Raw genomic sequence first — 17,477 nt, forward strand, 5'->3', positions numbered from 1 at the left:
CCACAACGTCATTCCAATTACTAGTGGGATATTCAACTCCTAGCCAACAGGAGGAGGCAAAGAGCACCCCAGCAAAGCTGTTAAGTGTAACTTCCCTTACCCATAATCCCCCCCCCCCCCCAGTCATTCTCTTTGCCTCTGTCAATGGAGGTTGTGCAAAGATTATATTTAATCCTTTTATGGGTACTTTTCCCTTCAAGCAAGGATTGGTGTGTCATGTCAATCTCTTTAGTAAGAGTAATGGTGGCTATTAGCAGTTAGAAAGCGGCGAGGTTGTCTTTGCTTTATTTATAACATTATTACTACCCCTTATAGAAAGCCAGGGTTGGTTACTCTGTTCTTTCTTTTGTCTTAGGTCCCTGATAGAGAGTGGAGTGTCTATCACATTTAAGAAGCTGTTCCTGCCCTGCCACAGGCTGCTGAGAAAACTGCAAGACTTATAAGTCCCTGGATCCCCTTACTCCTCAATGGCTTGTGGTCTAATTGAGGGGATCTTAATTTCTAAGGATGGGGGATTTTTGCCATTTTAATCTCTGTGAGGGCAGATTCTTACGGAGTACCTTAGAGACATGTTATGATATGAAGCAGATAGTATGCAGCTTCTTAATGCCAATAGGTCTCTTAAATTGCCCACGGCAGCACCTCTGTTTCCAAATGAGGGCATTGCCTGCTGTTCTGTGTCTGTAATGGTGCTAATCAAACTTAGATTTATTATACACTTTGAGTTTTCAACTGTATTATTTCTTTCATGTAATTGGCAAGAGTCCATGAGCTAGTGACGTATGGGATATACATTCCTACCAGGAGGGGCAAAGTTTCCCAAACCTCAAAATGCCTATAAATACACCCTCACTACACCCACAATTCAGTTTTACAAACTTTGCCTCCCATGGAGGTGGTGAAGTAAGTTTGTGCTAGATTTCTATTTTGATATGTGCTTCGCAGCAGGCTGAAGCCCGGTTTTCCTCTCAGAGTGCAGTGAATGTCAGAGGGATGTGAAGAGAGTATTGCCTATTTGAATACCATGGTCTTCCTCTAGGGGATCTACTTCATAGGTTCTCTGTTATCGGTCGTAGAGATTTCTTCTCCTACCTCCCTTTTCAGATCGACGATATACTCTTATATTCTAGATTGTAAATTCCCACGGGAATAGGGCCCTCAATCCCTCCTGTATGTGTTTGTAAATTTTGTCCTGTATCTTACAAGTCTTGTATTGTTTTATTTAAATGAATTGTATCCATGGACAGTGCTGCGGAATATGTTGGTACTTAATAAATAAAGTATAATAATAATAATAATATACCATTACCTCTACTGATTCTCGTTTCAGTACTGGTTTGGCTATCTACTATATGTAGATGAGTGTCTTAGGGTAAGTAAGTCTTATTTTATTCATGACACTCTAAGCTATGGTTGGGCACTTTATATGTAAAGTTCTAAATGTATGTTTTAAACTTATATTTGCCATGATTCAGGATAATCAGTGTTCCTTCTTTCAGACTGTCAGTTTAATTTTTTGGGAAAATGCATATGAATAAATATTTTTCTTACCTTAAATTTTCAATTGACTTTTTTTCTAAATTGCGGACTGTTAGGCTCGCGGGTGCAGAAAATGCTACAATTTATTGCGTCATTTTTGGCGCAAGACTTTTTTGGCGCGAGAATATCGTAATTTCCGGCGTCATAGTTGACGCCGGAAGTTTTCACGTGGTTGCGTCATTTTTGACGCATGTTTGTTGCAGACTTTTTTTGGGCGCCAAACAATGTGGGCGCCAGTTTTTTTCACATTATTTCAGTCTCACTTTTCAGTTGCTTCTGGTTGCTAGAGGCTTGTTTTGTTTTGCATTTCTCTTGTAAAGGTGTATCCAGTCCACGGGTTCATCCATTACTTGTGGGATATTCTCCTTCCCAACAGGAAGCTGCAAGAGGACACCCACAGCAGAGCTGTCTATATAGCTCCTCCCCTAACTGCCACCCCCAGTCATTCTCTTGCAGCTCTCGACAATAAAGGAAGTATCAAGAGATATGTGGTGACTTAGTGTAGTTTTTACCTTCAATCAAGAGTTTATTTTTAAACGGTACCGGCGTTGTACTGTTTTACTCTCAGGCAGAAATTGGAAGAAGAGTTCTGCCTTGAGTTTTGATGATCTTAGCGGTTTGTAACGAAGGTCCATTGCTGTTCTCACACATAACTGAAGAGTATGGAAAGAAAACTTCAGTTGGGGGGACGGTCTGCAGATTACCTGCTTTGAGGTATGTTCAGTATATTTTTTTCTAGAGAGATAAGGTCTAGAAAATGCTGACAGTGCCTGGTATACTTGAGGTAAGCCTGATACAGTGATTTTAAAATGACTGGTATCATGCTTGCAAAAAAGGGTAATATTCATGTTAATACTCATATTACTTAGTGTAAAAACGTTTGCTTGGTTTATAGAGAACATTTTTTATCTAAGGGTGATAAATCTTTATTTGGGGCCTAGTTTTCCACATGGCTAGTTAGATTACTCCTAGGAGTACTTTTTTAAGGCCCTCTGACATTGAGTGCATGGTGAGAGGGGCCTATTTTCGCGATCTAAATGCGCAGTTGATTTTCAGACTGAGACATCCAGCTTCCCTAAAGGAGTCCTCTGGCATCTAGGACCACTATAGAGGGGTTTTTTCCTGCAAAAATCGTGTTTAAGGGCAGGTAGGAGCCACAGCAGAGCTGTGGCAGTGTGTTTGACTGTTAACGGTTTTAACATTTTTCTAATCCGTTTTTGGGCCTAAGGGGTTAATCATCCATTTGCAAGTGAGTGCAATGCTGCTTTAGTCCCTTATACACACTGTAAAAATTTCGTAGAGTTTACTACTTTTTTTCCACTGTTTTTCAGTTTATGTGGTAGTTTTTTTCTCTTAAAGGCACAGTAAAGTTAGGATTCCTAGGATATTATCCTTTCTCCAAGAAGGATTGGAGAAGGGATTGTCAGCTTGTTCCTTAAAGGGACAGATTTCTGCTCTGTCTATTCTTTTGCACAAACGTCTGGCTGAGGTTCCAGACGTTCAGGCGTTTTGTCAGGCTTTGGTTAGAATCAAGCCTGTGTTTAAACCTGTTGCTCCACCATGGAGTTTAAATTTAGTTCTTAAAGTTCTTCAAGGGGTTCCGTTTGAACCTTTGCATTCCATAGATATTAAACTTTTATCTTGGAAAGTTCTGTCTTTAGTAGCTATCTCCTCGGCTCGAATAGTTTCGGAGTTATCTGCTTTACAGTGTGATTCCCCTTATCTAATTTTCCATGCAGATAAGGTAGTTTTACGTACCAAACCTGGGTTTCTTCCTAAAGTGGTATCTAATAAGAATATCAATCAGGAGATCGTTGTTCCTTCATTATGTCCTAAATCCTTCCTCTAAGAAGGAACGTCTATTACACAATCTTGATGTAGTTCGTGCTTTAAAGTTTTATTTACAAGCTACGAAGGATTTTCGTCAAACATCTGTTGAACAGATTTGTAAGGCGGCGACTTGGTCTTCGCTTCATACTTTTTCTAAATTCTACAAATTTGATACTTTTGCTTCCTCAGAGGCTATTTTTGGGAGACAGGTCTTACAGGCAGTGGTGCCTTCCATTTAAGTGCCTGCCTTGTCCCTCCCTTCATCCGTGTCCTAAAGCTTTGGTATTGGTATCCCACAAGCAATGGATGAACCCGTGGACTGGATACACCTTTACAAGAGAAAACAAAATTTATGCTTACCTGATAAATTTATTTCTCTTGTGGTGTATCCAGTCCACGGCCTGCTCTGTCATTTTAAGGCAGGTGTTTTTCATTTTTAAACTACAGTCACCACTGCACCCTATAGTTTCTCCTTTTTTCTTGCTTGTCTTCGGTCGAATGACTGGGGGTGGCAGTTAGGGGAGGAGCTATATAGACAGCTCTGCTGTGGGTGTCCTCTTGCAGCTTCCTGTTGGGAAAGAGAATATCCCACAAGTAATGGATGAACCCGTGGACTGGATACACCACAAGAGAAATAAATTTATCAGGTAAGCATAAATTTAGTTTTTTTCCCATTCCTGAAACTGTCATTTAAGGAATTTGATCATTTTGCTTTATATGTTGTTTTTTTCTATTACATATTGCAAGATGTCACTACCTGACCCTGGATCAGAATCTACTTCTGGAAAGACGCTGCCTGATGTTGGTTCTACCAAAGCTAAGTGCATTTGTTGTAAACTTTTGGTAACTGTTCCTCCGGCTGTAGTTTGTGTTAGTTGTCATGATAAACTATCTAACGTGGATAATATTTCCATTAGTAATAATCCATTACCTGTTGTTTTTCCTTCAACATCTAATGTTCAGGATGTTCCTGTTAATGTAAGATAATTTGTTTCTAATTCTATTCGGAAGGCTATGTCTGTTATTCCTCCTTCTAGTAAACGTAAAAGGTCTTTTAAAACTTCTCATATTTCAGATGAAATTTTAAATGACCACCATCATTCTGACTTCTCTATCTCTGATGAGGATCTATCTGGTTCAGAAGATTCTGCCTCAGATATTGACACTGATAAATCTTCATATTTGTTTAAGATGGAGTTTATTCGTTCTTTACTTAAAGAAGTGTTGATTGCATTAGATATGGAGGAGTCTAGTCCTCTTGATATTAAAACTAATAAGCGTTTAAATTCAGTTTTTAAACCTCATGAAGTTTTTCCAGTTCCTGATGCTATTTCAGAAGTAATTTCTAGGGAATGGAATAGTCTGGGTACTTCATTTACTCTTTCTCCAAGGTTTAAGAAATTGTACCCTTTGCCATCTGATAGATTAGAGTTTTAGGAAAAGATCCCCAAAGTTGATGGGGCTATCTCTACTCTTGCTAAACGTACTACTATTCCTACGGCAGATAGTACTTCTTTTAAGGATCCTTTAGATAGGAAGCTTGAATCCTTTCTAAGGAATGCTTATTTATGTTCAGGTAATCTTCTTAGACCTGCTATTTCTTTGGCTGATGTTGCTGCAGCTTCCACCTTCTTGTTGAAGGCTTTAGCGCAACAAGTGTCAGACCATAATGCTTATAGCATTGTTAAACTTCTTCAACATGCTAATAACTTTGTTTGTGATGCCATTTTTGATATCATTAGGATTGATGTCAGGTATATGTCTTTAGCTATTTTAGCTAGAAGAGCTTTATGGCTTAAGTCTTGGAATGCAGATATGACTTCTAAGTCAACGTTGCTTTCTCTTTCTTTCCAAGGTAATAAATTATTTGGTTCTCGGTTGGATTCAATCATTTCAACTGTTACTTGGGGGGAAGGGAGCCTTTTTGCCTCAGGACAAAAAATCTAAAGGTAAATATAGGGCTGCTAATCGTTTTCGTTCCTTTCGTCAGAATAAGGAACAGAAGCCTGACCCTTCCCCCTAAAGGAACAGTTTCCGTTTGGAAACCTCCAGTCTGGAATAAATCCAAGCCTTTTAGAAAAACAAAACCAGCTCCCAAATCCGCATGAAGGTGCGGCCCTCATTCCAGCTCAGCTGGTAGGGGGCAGGTTACGATTTTTCAAAGATGTTTGGACCAATTCGATTCAAAGTCTTTGGATTCAGAACATTGTTTCTCAAGGGTACAGAATAGGTTTCAAGGTAAGACCGCCTGTTAGAAGATTTTTCCTCTCACGCATTCCAGTAAACCCAGTAAAGGCTCAGGCGTTTCTGAAATGTGTTTCAGACCTGTAGTCGGCTGGGGTAATTGTGCCAGTTCCAGATCTGGAACGGGGTCTGGGGTTTTGCTCAAATCTGTTCATTGTTCCAAAGAAGGAGAATTCCTTCAGACCAGTTCTGGATCTAAAAATATTGAATCGTTATGTAAGGATACCAACATTAAAAATGGTGACTATAAGGACTATTCTGCCTTTTGTTCAGCAAGGGCATTATATATCTACAATAGACTTACAGGATGCATATCTTCATATTCCAATTCATCCAGATCTCTATCAGTTCCTGAGATTCTCTTTTCTAGACAAGCATTACCAGTTTGTTGCTCTTCCTTTTGGCCTAGCAACAGCTCCAAGGATCTTTTCAAAGGTTCTCGGTGCCCTTCTCTCTGTAATCAGAGAACAGGGTATTGCTGTATTTCCTTATTTGGACGATATCTTGGTACTTGCTCAGTCTTTACATTCTGCAGAATCTCATACGAATCAGCTTGTGTTGTTTCTTCAAAGACATGGTTGGAGGATCAATTTACCAAAGAGTTCCTTGATTCCTCAGACAAGAGTAACCTTTTTGGGTTTCCAAATAGATTCAGTGCCCATGACTTTGTCTTTAACAGAAAAGAGACGTCTGAAATTGGTTTCAGCTTGTCGAAACCTTCAGTCTCAATCATTCCCTTCGGTAGCTTTGTGCATGGAAATTCTAGGTCTCATGACTGTTGCATCGGACACAATCCCTTTTGCTCGTTTTCAAATGAGACCTCTCCAGCTTTGTATGCTGAACCAATGGTGCAGGGATTATACAAAGATATCACAATTAATATCCTTAAATCCCAATGTTCGATCTTCTCTGACTTGGTGGTTGGATTACCATTGTTTAATTCAAGGGGCCTCTTTTGTTCGTCCAACCTGGACTGTGATCTCAACAGATGCGAGTCTTTCAGGTTGGGGAGCTGTATGGGGATCTCTGACAGCGCAGGGGGTTTGGGAATCTCAGGAGGCGAGATTACCAATCAACATTTTGGAACTCCGTGCGATTTTCAGAGCTCTTCAGTTCTGGCCTCTTCTGAAGAGAGAATCGTTTATTTGTTTTCAGACAGGGAATGTCACAACCGTGGCGTATGTCAATCATCAAGGTGGGACTCACAGTCCTCAGGCTATGAAAGAAATATCTTGGATACTTGTATGAGCGGAATCCAGCTCCTGTCTAAATTCTGCGGTTCACATCCCAGGTATAGACAATTGGGAAGTGGATTATCTCAGTCGCCAGACGTTACATCCGGGCGAATGGTCTCTTCACCCAGAGGTATTTCTTCAGATTGTTCATATCTGGGGACTTCCAGAAATAGATCTGATGGCTTCTCATCTAAACAAGAAACTTCCCAGGTATCTGTCCAGATCCAGGGATCCTCAGGCGGAAGCGGTGGACGCGTTGTCACTTCCTTGGAATTATCAACCTGCTTATATCTTTCTGCCTCTAGTTCTTCTTCCAAAAGTGATTTCCAAAATCCTAATGGAGCGTTCGTTTGTACTGCTGGTGGCTCCAGCATGGCCACACAGGTTTTGGTATGCGGATCTCGTTCGGATGGCCAGTTGCCAACCTTGGACACTTCCATTAAGGCCAGACTTTCTATCTCAAGGCCCATTTTTCCATCAGGATCTGAAATCATTAAATTTGAAGGTATGGAGATTGAACGCTTAATACTTAGTCATAGAGGTTTCTCTTTCTCTTTCAATGATTAATACTATGTTACAGGCTCGTAAATCTGTGTCTAGAAAGATTTATTACTGAGTTTGGAAGTCTTACATTTCTTGGTGTTCTTCTCATAAATTCTCTTGGCACTCTTTTAGAATTCCTAGAATTTTACAGTTTCTTCAGGATGGTTTGGAAAAAGGTTTGTCTGCAAGTTCCTTGAAAGGACAAATCTCTGCTCTTTCTGTTCTTTTTCACAGAAAGATTGCTAATCATCCTGATATTTATTGTTTTGTCCAGGCTTTGGTTCGTATTAAGCCTGTTATTAAGTCAATCTCTCCTCCTTGGAGTCTTAATTTGGTTCTGAGGGCTTTACAGGCTCCTCCGTTTGAACCTATGCAATCTCTGGATATTAAATTACTTTCTTGGAAAGTTTTGTTCCTTTTGGCCATCTCTTCTGCTAGAAGAGTTTCTGAGTTATCTGCTCTTTCTTTTGAATCTCCTTTTCTGATTTTTCATCAGGATAAGGCGGTGTTGCGGACTTCATTTATTTTTTTACCTAAAGTTGTGAATTCTAACAACATTAGTAGAGAAATTGTTGTCCCTTCATTGTGTCCTAATACTAAGAATTCTCTGGAGAGGTCTTTACATTCTTTGGATGTAGTAAGAGCTTTGAAATATTATGTTGAAGCTACTAAAGATTTCAGAAAGACTTCTAGTCTATTTGTTATCTTTTCTGGTTCTAGGAAAGGTCAGAAGGCTTCTGCCATTTCTTTGGCGTCTTGGTTAAAGTCTTTGATTCATCATGCTTATGTGGAGTCGGGTAAATCCCCCCCCTCAAAGGATTACGGCTCATTCTACTAGGTCAGTTTCTACTTCCTGGGCTTTTAGGAATGAAGCTTCTGTTGATCAGATTTGCAAAGCAGCAACTTAATCTTCTTTGCATACTTTTACTAAATTCTACCATTTTGATGTTTTCTCTTCTTCAGAAGCAGTTTTTGGTAGAAAAGTACTTCAGGCAGCTGTTTCAGTTTGATTCTGCTGCTTATTATTTAATTTTTTTGATTTGGGTTGTGGATTATTTTTTCAGCGGAATTGGCTGTCTTTATTTTATCCCTCCCTCTCTAGTGACTCTTGCGTGGAAGTTCCACATCTTGGTTATCTGCTATCCCATACGTCACTAGCTCATGGACTCTTGCTAATTACATGAAAGAAAGCATAATTTATGTAAGAACTTACCTGATAAATTCATTTCTTTCATATTAGCAAGAGTCCATGAGGCCCACCCCTTTTCTGGTGGTTATGATTTTTTTGTATAAAGCACAATTATTCCAATTCCTTATTTTTGATGCTTTCGCTCCTTTCTTATCACCCCACTTCTTGGCTATTCGTCAAACTGAATTGTGGGTGTGGTGAGGGGTGTATTTATAGGCATTTTGAGGTTTGGGAAACTTTGCCCCTCCTGGTAGGAATGTATATCCCATACGTCACTAGCTCATGGACTCTTGCTAATATGAAAGAAATGAATTTATCAGGTAAGTTCTTACATAAATTATGTTTTTTTACACACGTGTTAATAGAAGACAGGGTCACAGTGGGACTCCTTAAAGGGACAGTCAACACCAGAATTTTTGTTGTTTAAAAAGAAAGATAATCCCTTTAGTACCCATTCCCCAGTTTAGCATAACCAACACAGTTATAATACACGTTTTACCTCTGTAATTATCTTGTATCTAAGCTTCTGCTGACTGCCCCTTATTTCAGTTCTTTTGACAGACATGCAGTTTAGCCAATCAGTGCTCATTCCTAGGTCACTTTGCGTGCATGAGCTCAATGTTATCTATATGAAACATGAGAACTAATGCCCTCTAGTGGTCAAAATGTATTCAGATTAGAGGCAGTCTTCAAGGTCTAAGAAATTAGCATATGAACCTCCTAGGTTTAGCTTTCAACTAAGAATACCAAGAGAACAAAGCAAAATTGGTGATAAAAGTAAATTGGGAAGTTCTTTAAAATTACATGCCCTATTTAAATCATGAAAAAAAAATTTGGACTTGACTGTCCCTTTAATCTTTATGGAATCAAGGGTTAATATCTCCTGAGGGGGATTATTGAACAGTGGGGTCTTTTAATCATATTTGTTTTGTGATTTTGACTGCTTATGTGTTGAGACGTTTTGGGGCTCATGGGCCGTTATTTTTCGTTTTGAGAGCTGCACAGTTTCCATATTAATATGTGAAGAGTCCACAGCTGCATTCCTTAATTGTGGGAAATACTGAACCTGGCCACCAGGAGGAGGCAGACACACCCCAGCCAAAGGCTTAAATACCTCCCCCACTTCCTCATAACCCCAGTCATTCTTTGCCTTTTGTCACAGGAGGTTGGCAGAGAAGTGTTAGAAGATTTTGGAGTAGTCTCTTATGGAGGGTAGTACTCTTCGAGGTAGGACAGGAGTTTTAAGTAGTCCTGTCTGCCTCTCACTGAGAGCATGGATGAAAGTTAGAGTCCTGAGATGCAGAGAGAGTCTTTCTGCGAAACCATCCCGACTCATATTAACAGCTCCATAGGCAATCAGCGTTGATGAGTTTTGCTGCCTGCTTCCTTCACTCAAGTCCATGTCAGAAGCGATGCTACTATCTGTCACACTTGAAGGACCCTGTTCCTGTTCCACGGCGTAGATTCTGGTAAGATCGTTTTATCTGTATAAAATCAAGGGTTAATATCTCCTTAGGGGGATTATTGAACAGGGGGGAATAATCTTATATGTTTGATTTTATGCGGCTTTTATTTTTTTTAGATGTTTTGGGCTCATAGGCTATTATGGAATATACAGGTTTCACTTTCATTTTGAGAGCCATGCAGCTTACAAGCTTGGTGCGCTTTCTGATAGCGGGGACGGTCCTGCATTTTGCACCATGTAATTCATTCCCTTTTTCCTGACCAGGTGTCTTTTAGAAAGAAGTCATAAATCTCTGTACTGTCTGGGTCATAGGAGGTGGTGAGGGCCCCAGCCTTTGGGGTATAAGGGTGCAGTTTTTTTGAATAAAATAAGAGGTTTTATTTCTCTATTTCTCTGAGTTATTGCACTAGTGATGGAGGATTCGGTGACTTTAGAGGGCACTCCCTCTATTCCTAATGAGTAATTCCTGTTTATATGGTGAGAAGGCCTTAGTTCCGCCCTCTCAATTATGTTCCATATGCCTTGATAATGTGATATTATCGAACATGTTTGATACCACGGAGCCGTCCACCTCTGAGGAGTTGTCGTCCAGTGAGGTGCGTACCCTTCATTCTTATATCTCTACACATGCAGTTTTCCCATAGCATTGCTGATCCTCCATCTGGAGGGGGCCTTTTTTCACCAGACGTTACTGTGCAGTTCAGACGGCGGTGTCTGCGGCCTTTAATGCTTTACCTCGCCCTGCTAAACGCAAGCGTAAGGTTACATATTGCAATCCTTCCCAGAGTACATCAGATAATTTATTGGATTTAACTAAGGGTTATCCGAGGATGGAGTTCTTTCTGAGACTTCAGAGTATGAACATTCTGGGTCGGAGTCTGCTGCCTCTAAACCTCCGGCTACGGAGGAGCTAGACTTTAGTTTCGGAATTTGCGCTTTCTTCTAAAGGAAGTTTTTTGTGAATTCAGAGGTTCCAGAGGCCAAATTGCCTGATGAACCTTTAATTCCTAAATTGGATAGAGTTTGAGGACAGGGTGGTACCTTATCCTTCCCTGCTCTTGTTAGATGGCGAACATTATTAAGAATGAATGGGACAGGATTGGATTCCTTTTCCCCCTCTTCTCCCTTTAACAAATTGTCCCTGGTCCTGGACTCTCAATGGAGTTGACCTTGCTAAACATACTACTATCCCGCTTGAAGATAGTTCTTCGTTTGAAGAGCCCATGGATAAAAGATGGAAACCCTGTTAAGAAAGATGTTTCAACCAGCGGAGACTGTTGCCGCGGTTACTAGAGAAACTATCTTCTGATGTGACGCCTTCTAAGATTTGATCGGGGTGGAGGATCCCCTCAACGTTACTCATAAAAGATTTACGACCTTGAGGGTTGTTAATTCTTTTGTCTGTACTGCTATTAGGCAGTTTATTCGCTTGAATGCTATGGCTTCAGCTTTTTCTGTTCTGGCTGAAGTCATGGTCTGCGGATATGACTTTAAAGTCTAGACTTCTTCCCTCCCTTTAAGGGAATGATTTGTCTGGTCCAGGCCTGGACACAATTATCTCCACGGTCACAGGGGGCAAAGGTGCCCTCCTACCGCAAGAGTATATGAACTAATCTAAGGGCCGATGTTCGTTCTTTTCGTTTTGATAAAGCCCATGTCAGCAGTCCTCCGCTAAGCCAGAGCAAACTAAGAGCTCTTGGAAGCCGGCTCAGTCCTGGAATAAATCCAAGCAGAGCAAGAAGCCCACCGAGTTTACATCGGCATGAATGGGCGGTCCTCTTCTGGATCGTGTAGTGGGCAGTATGCCTCTCTTTTCAGTTGCTTGGTCCACGGATGTGCAGGATCCATGGGTCCTGGAGGTCATAGCTCAGGGTTAAAAGAGAGGTTTTGAAGTCTCAGCCACCCAAGGACAGATTCCTCCTGTCTTCCTGACCAGAAAGGAGGGAAGCCTTTCTGGGGTGTGTACGGGATCTGTCCTCTAGGAGTTATTGTCCTGGTGCCTAACGCAGTGAGAGGTTTGGGATACTATTCAAACCTTTTCGTGGTCCATAAGGAGGACCTAAATTCTGGACCTAAAGTGCTTAAGCAGATTTTTAAATGTCTCCTCGTTTGACATGGAGACAATAAGGTCCATTCTTCCCCTCGTTTGAGAGGGGTAGTTCATGACCACGATAGATTCCTGGACCAGCACTTCCAGTTTATTGCCCTTCCGTTTGGTCTAGCTAAAGACATTTTTCGAAGAGTGGACCATTCGGAATATCTCCTGTTTTCTTCGATCCCATGGATGACAGATAATCTAGAGAGAGTTCTCTTGTATAAAGTACCAGGGTAGAATTCTCGGTGCTATAAAAGTCTTCATAGACATGAGAATGTTTCTAACAGACCAGAGACGTTGCAAGCTAGCTTCAACATGTCTTGCCCTCCGGATCTCCTTAAGGCCATCCGTGGCTCGGTGTATGGAGGTGATTGGTCTCATGGTGTCCAGATTAGACATCAATTCCTTTGCCAGGTTTCACCTCAGACTGTTGCAACTGCGCGTGCTGAGCTAGTGGAACGGCGATCATTCGGATATGTCTCAACAGATTTCTTTGGACAACCAATCGAGAGAATCGCTCTCTTGGTGGTTTTGTCCGGATCACTTGTCCTGAGGGACGTCCGTCTCAAGACCATCCTGGGTGATTGTGACTATGGTTGCGAGTCTGTCAGGATGGGGAGCCGTTTGGGGTGCCAGGAAGGCATCTGGTCTCAGGAGCTCCTGCTCTCATTTTGTATCTTCGGGCAATATACAATGCTCTGAAGGCTTGGTCTCTGCTGGGTTCGTCCCAGTTAATCCGATTCCAATCAAACAATATATTCTCAGTGGCTTACATCAACCATCAGGGGGGGGACGAGAAGTTCCCTAGCTATGAGGAAAGTATCTCTGATTCTGGTGTGGGGGAGACCCGCATTTGTTCGCTGTCAGCGTTCCACATTCCGGGTGTGGACAACTGGGTAGCGGATTTCCTCAGCAGACAATCCTTTCATCCGGGAGAATGGTCTCTCCATCCCGAGTGTTTGCAGAGATTTACAAGAGGAAGATCTTATAACGTCTCAATACCAAGCTACCCAGATAGGGGTCGAGGTACAGGGATCCTCAGGCGGAGCTAACAGATGCATTAGCGGTGCCTTGGAGGTTCAATCTAATTTATCCTTTCTGACAGTTACCACTTCTTCCTAGTGTAGTGGCTCGAGTCAAGCTGGCATCAGTGATACTGACTGCTCCGTCTTGGCCGTGAAAGATATGGTTCGGATCTAGTAGGGATGTCATCATCTCCTCCGTGGACATTACCTTGTCACAGGGATCTGCTGACCAAGGTCTCTTTGTTCATCAATGTCTAGATTATCTGAGGCTGTGTGGAGATTGAACGCTTAGTCCTAGCCAAGAGAGGGTTTTCTGAGAGTAATTTTTACTCTCATTCAAGCTCGTAAACTGGTTGTTCGTTGCATCTATCATAAGGTGTGGCGGACCTACTTATTCTGTTCTCCAGGATGAACTGGAGAAGGGCTTTTCTGCAAGTCCACTGAAGGGACAGTTTTTGGCTCTGCCTGTGTTACTGCACAAGAGGTTTGCAGAGCTTCCAGATGTGCAGCCATTTGTTAAGGCTCTGCTGGGGATCAGACCTGTGTTTAGATCTAAGGCTCCTCCTTGGCTTTTAAATCTTGTCCTTAAGGTTTTGCAACGTGCTCCGTTGGAGCCTATGCATGAAGTAGACATTAAATTGTTGTCTTGGAAAGTTCTTTTCTCCAACATAGGTGTGTCCGGTCCACGGCGTCATCCTTACTTGTGGGATATTCTCTTCCCCAACAGGAAATGGCAAAGAGCCCAGCAAAGCTGGTCACATGATCCCTCCTAGGCTCCGCCTACCCCAGTCATTCTCTTTGCCGTTGTACAGGCAACATCTCCACGGAGATGGCTTAGAGTTTTTTAGTGTTTAACTGTAGTTTTTCATTATTCAATCAAGAGTTTGTTATTTTCAAATAGTGCTGGTACGTACTATTTACTCAGAAACAGAAAAGAGATGAAGAATTCTGTTTGTATGAGGAAAATGATTTTAGCAACCAAAATTATTCTTTGGGCGGAGTCTCACTCCTGCCACCTGTCTGCTATCCACATCCCAGGAGTGGAAAATTGGGAAGCGGATTTTCTGAGTCGTCAGACATTGCATCCGGGGGAGTGGGAACTCCATCCGGAAATCTTTGCCCAAGTCACTCACCTGTGGGGCATTCCAGACATGGATCTGATGGCCTCTCGTCAGAACTTCAAAGTTCCTTGCTACGGGGCCAGATCCAGGGATCCCAAGGCGGCTCTAGTGGATGCACTAGTAGCACCTTGGACCTTCAAACTAGCTTATGTGTTCCCGCCATTTCCTCTCATCCCCAGGCTGATAGCCAGGATCAAGCAGGAGAGGGCGTCGGTGATCTTGATAGCTCCTGCGTGGCCACGCAGGACTTGGTATGCAGATCTGGTGAATATGTCATCGGCTCCACCTTGGAAGCTACCTTTGAGACGAGACCTTCTTGTTCAGGGTCCGTTCGAACATCCGAATCTGGTTTCACTCCAGCTGACTGCTTGGAGTTTGAACGCTTGATTTTATCGAAGCGAGGATTCTCAGATTCTGTGATCGATACTCTTGTTCAGGCCAGAAAGCCTGTGACTAGAAAGATTTACCACAAAATTTGGAAAAAATATATCTGTTGGTGTGAATCTAAAGGATTCCCTTGGGACAAGGTTAAGATTCCTAGGATTCTATCCTTCCTTCAAGAAGGATTGGAAAAAGGATTATCTGCAAGTTCCCTGAAGGGACAGATTTCTGCCTTGTCGGTATTACTTCACAAAAAGCTGGCAGCTGTGCCAGATGTTCAAGCCTTTGTTCAGGCTCTGGTTAGAATCAAGCCTGTTTACAAACCTTTGACTCCTCCTTGGAGTCTCAATTTAGTTCTTTCAGTTCTTCAGGGGGTTCCGTTTGAACCCTTACATTCCGTTGATATTAAGTTATTATCTTGGAAAGTTTTGTTTTTAGTTGCGATTTCTTCTGCTAGAAGAGTCTCAGAATTATCTGCTCTGCAGTGTTCTCCTCCTTATCTGGTGTTCCATGCAGATAAGGTGGTTTTACGTACTAAACCTGGTTTTCTTCCAAAAGTTGTTTCTAACAAAAACATTAACCAGGAGATTATCGTACCTTCTCTGTGTCCAAAACCAGTTTCAAAGAAGGAACGTTTGTTGCACAATTTGGATGTTGTTCGCGCTCTAAAATTCTATTTAGATGCTACAAAGGATTTTAGACAAACATCTTCCTTGTTTGTTGTTTATTCAGGTAAAAGGAGAGGTCAAAAAGCAACTTCTATCTCTCTCTCTTTTTGGATTAAAAGCATCATCAGATTGGCTTACGAGACTGCCGGACGGCAGCCTCCCGAAAGAATCACAGCTCATTCCACTAGGGCTGTGGCTTCCACATGGGCCTTCAAGAACGAGGCTTCTGTTGATCAGATATGTAGGGCAGCGACTTGGTCTTCACTGCACACTTTTACCAAATTTTACAAGTTTGATACTTTTGCTTCTTCTGAGGCTATTTTTGGGAGAAAGGTTTTGCAAGCCGTGGTGCCTTCCATTTAGGTGACCTGATTTGCTCCCTCCCTTCATCCGTGTCCTAAAGCTTTGGTATTGGTTCCCACAAGTAAGGATGACGCCGTGGACCGGACACACCTATGTTGGAGAAAACAGAATTTATGTTTACCTGATAAATTTCTTTCTCCAACGGTGTGTCCGGTCCACGGCCCGCCCTGGTTTTTTTAATCAGGTCTGATATTTTATTTTCTTTAACTACAGTCACCACGGTACCATATGGTTTCTCCTATGCAAATATTCCTCCTTAACGTCGGTCGAATGACTGGGGTAGGCGGAGCCTAGGAGGGATCATGTGACCAGCTTTGCTGGGCTCTTTGCCATTTCCTGTTGGGGAAGAGAATATCCCACAAGTAAGGATGACGCCGTGGACCGGACACACCGTTGGAGAAAGAAATTTATCAGGTAAACATAAATTCTGTTTTTCTACTAGCTATTGCTACTGCGCGCAGAGTCTCTGAGATTGCTGCCTTGCAATGTGACCCTCCTTATCTTGTGTTTCATGCCGATAAGGTTGTTCTACAAACCAAGTTAGGTTTTCTTCCTAAGGTTGTGTCAATTCGCAACATCAATCAAGAGATTGTGGTTCCTTATGGCCTAATCCTCCTTCGTCGAAGGAACGTTTACAACGTATTTCTAGATGTGGTTTGTGCCTTGAAGTTCTATCTTCGAGCCACAAAGGAATTTAGACAAACTTCTTTCTCTGTTTATTCTCTTTTCCAGGAAGCGTAGGGGTCAAAGGGCCTCTTCGACTTCCTTATCTTTTTGTCTCAGGAGTGTCATCCGTTTAGCATAGAAACAGCGGGACATAAGCCTCCTCTGAGGATTACGGCTCTTGACTAGACGAGTGGAGAGGGATGGAGATCCTATTCCTTATCGTCTATGTAAATATATTTTTTCTTTTTCTTCTTGTATTATAATCCCAGTTCCGAGCTCTATGAGGAGTTTGTGCCGTATGACAGGCTGGACCTGTTTGCTTTTTGTTTTATACACTCCTTTGACTATCTCTTTTGTGCGCTTGCCTATTTTATTTTCTATTCCGTTTAGGATAGTTTTTGGTTTTAGAGCTCCGGGTTGTTGTAGAAACTCCTTTTAGGAAGATGTTTTCGCCACTGGGATTTTGGTACTAGCAATTTTGATGGTAGCAATTGTTGGAGACTTCTGGTGGAAGTATCTAGGTCTCTGTTCGGGGTGATGATTCCCTCAATATTTTCGAAACAATAGTTAAGCCTCGGAGCTTATATTTTCTTATTTTGATTATTCTTAGTTTTCCTAGCACTGCTGGAACCTAAGAATTTTCCGTTTGACCTTTGAGTTTTATGACAGATACATTGTATCCTAGTTAACAGGCAGGACCTGTTTGGGTACTAGATAACTCAGTTCTTTCCTTCTACACGAGTAGAAGGAGTTATTCTAGCCTTCGGTCCAGACCGGTCAGGCCCATCTATCCTAGATGACAGACAGGACCGGACTTTTCGTCCAATCCTGGTATTGAAGACGTTAAACAAATTTCTAAGGGTTCCCTTGTTCAAAATAAAAACAATTTGATTGATACTCTCTTTTAGTTATCCAAGGACAGTTTGTCAACCATAGATCTGAAGGACACATACCTTCACATTCCACTTCATCAGGACCATCATCGGTTTCTTCGATTTGCATTTCTAGACATTTTTAGTTCACAGCTCTACCTTTCGGTTTGGCTACTGTTTCCAGGATATTCACAAAGGTTCTGGGAGCCTGTCTTAGATTTGTTCTCAGGTGGTAGCTGTT

At 41.8% G+C, this 17,477-nt stretch overlaps 1 protein-coding gene across 1 annotated transcript in view; it reads left to right on the forward strand.

The window, feature by feature from the left end:
• HECTD1 (HECT domain E3 ubiquitin protein ligase 1) overlaps positions 1-17,477 on the forward strand; it is a 699,591-nt gene that overhangs the window by 668,402 nt on the left and 13,712 nt on the right. The window lies entirely within an intron of this gene.

This window comes from Bombina bombina, chromosome 1 (genome assembly GCF_027579735.1).
Source record: "Bombina bombina isolate aBomBom1 chromosome 1, aBomBom1.pri, whole genome shotgun sequence".
NCBI classification, from domain to species: domain Eukaryota; kingdom Metazoa; phylum Chordata; class Amphibia; order Anura; family Bombinatoridae; genus Bombina; species Bombina bombina.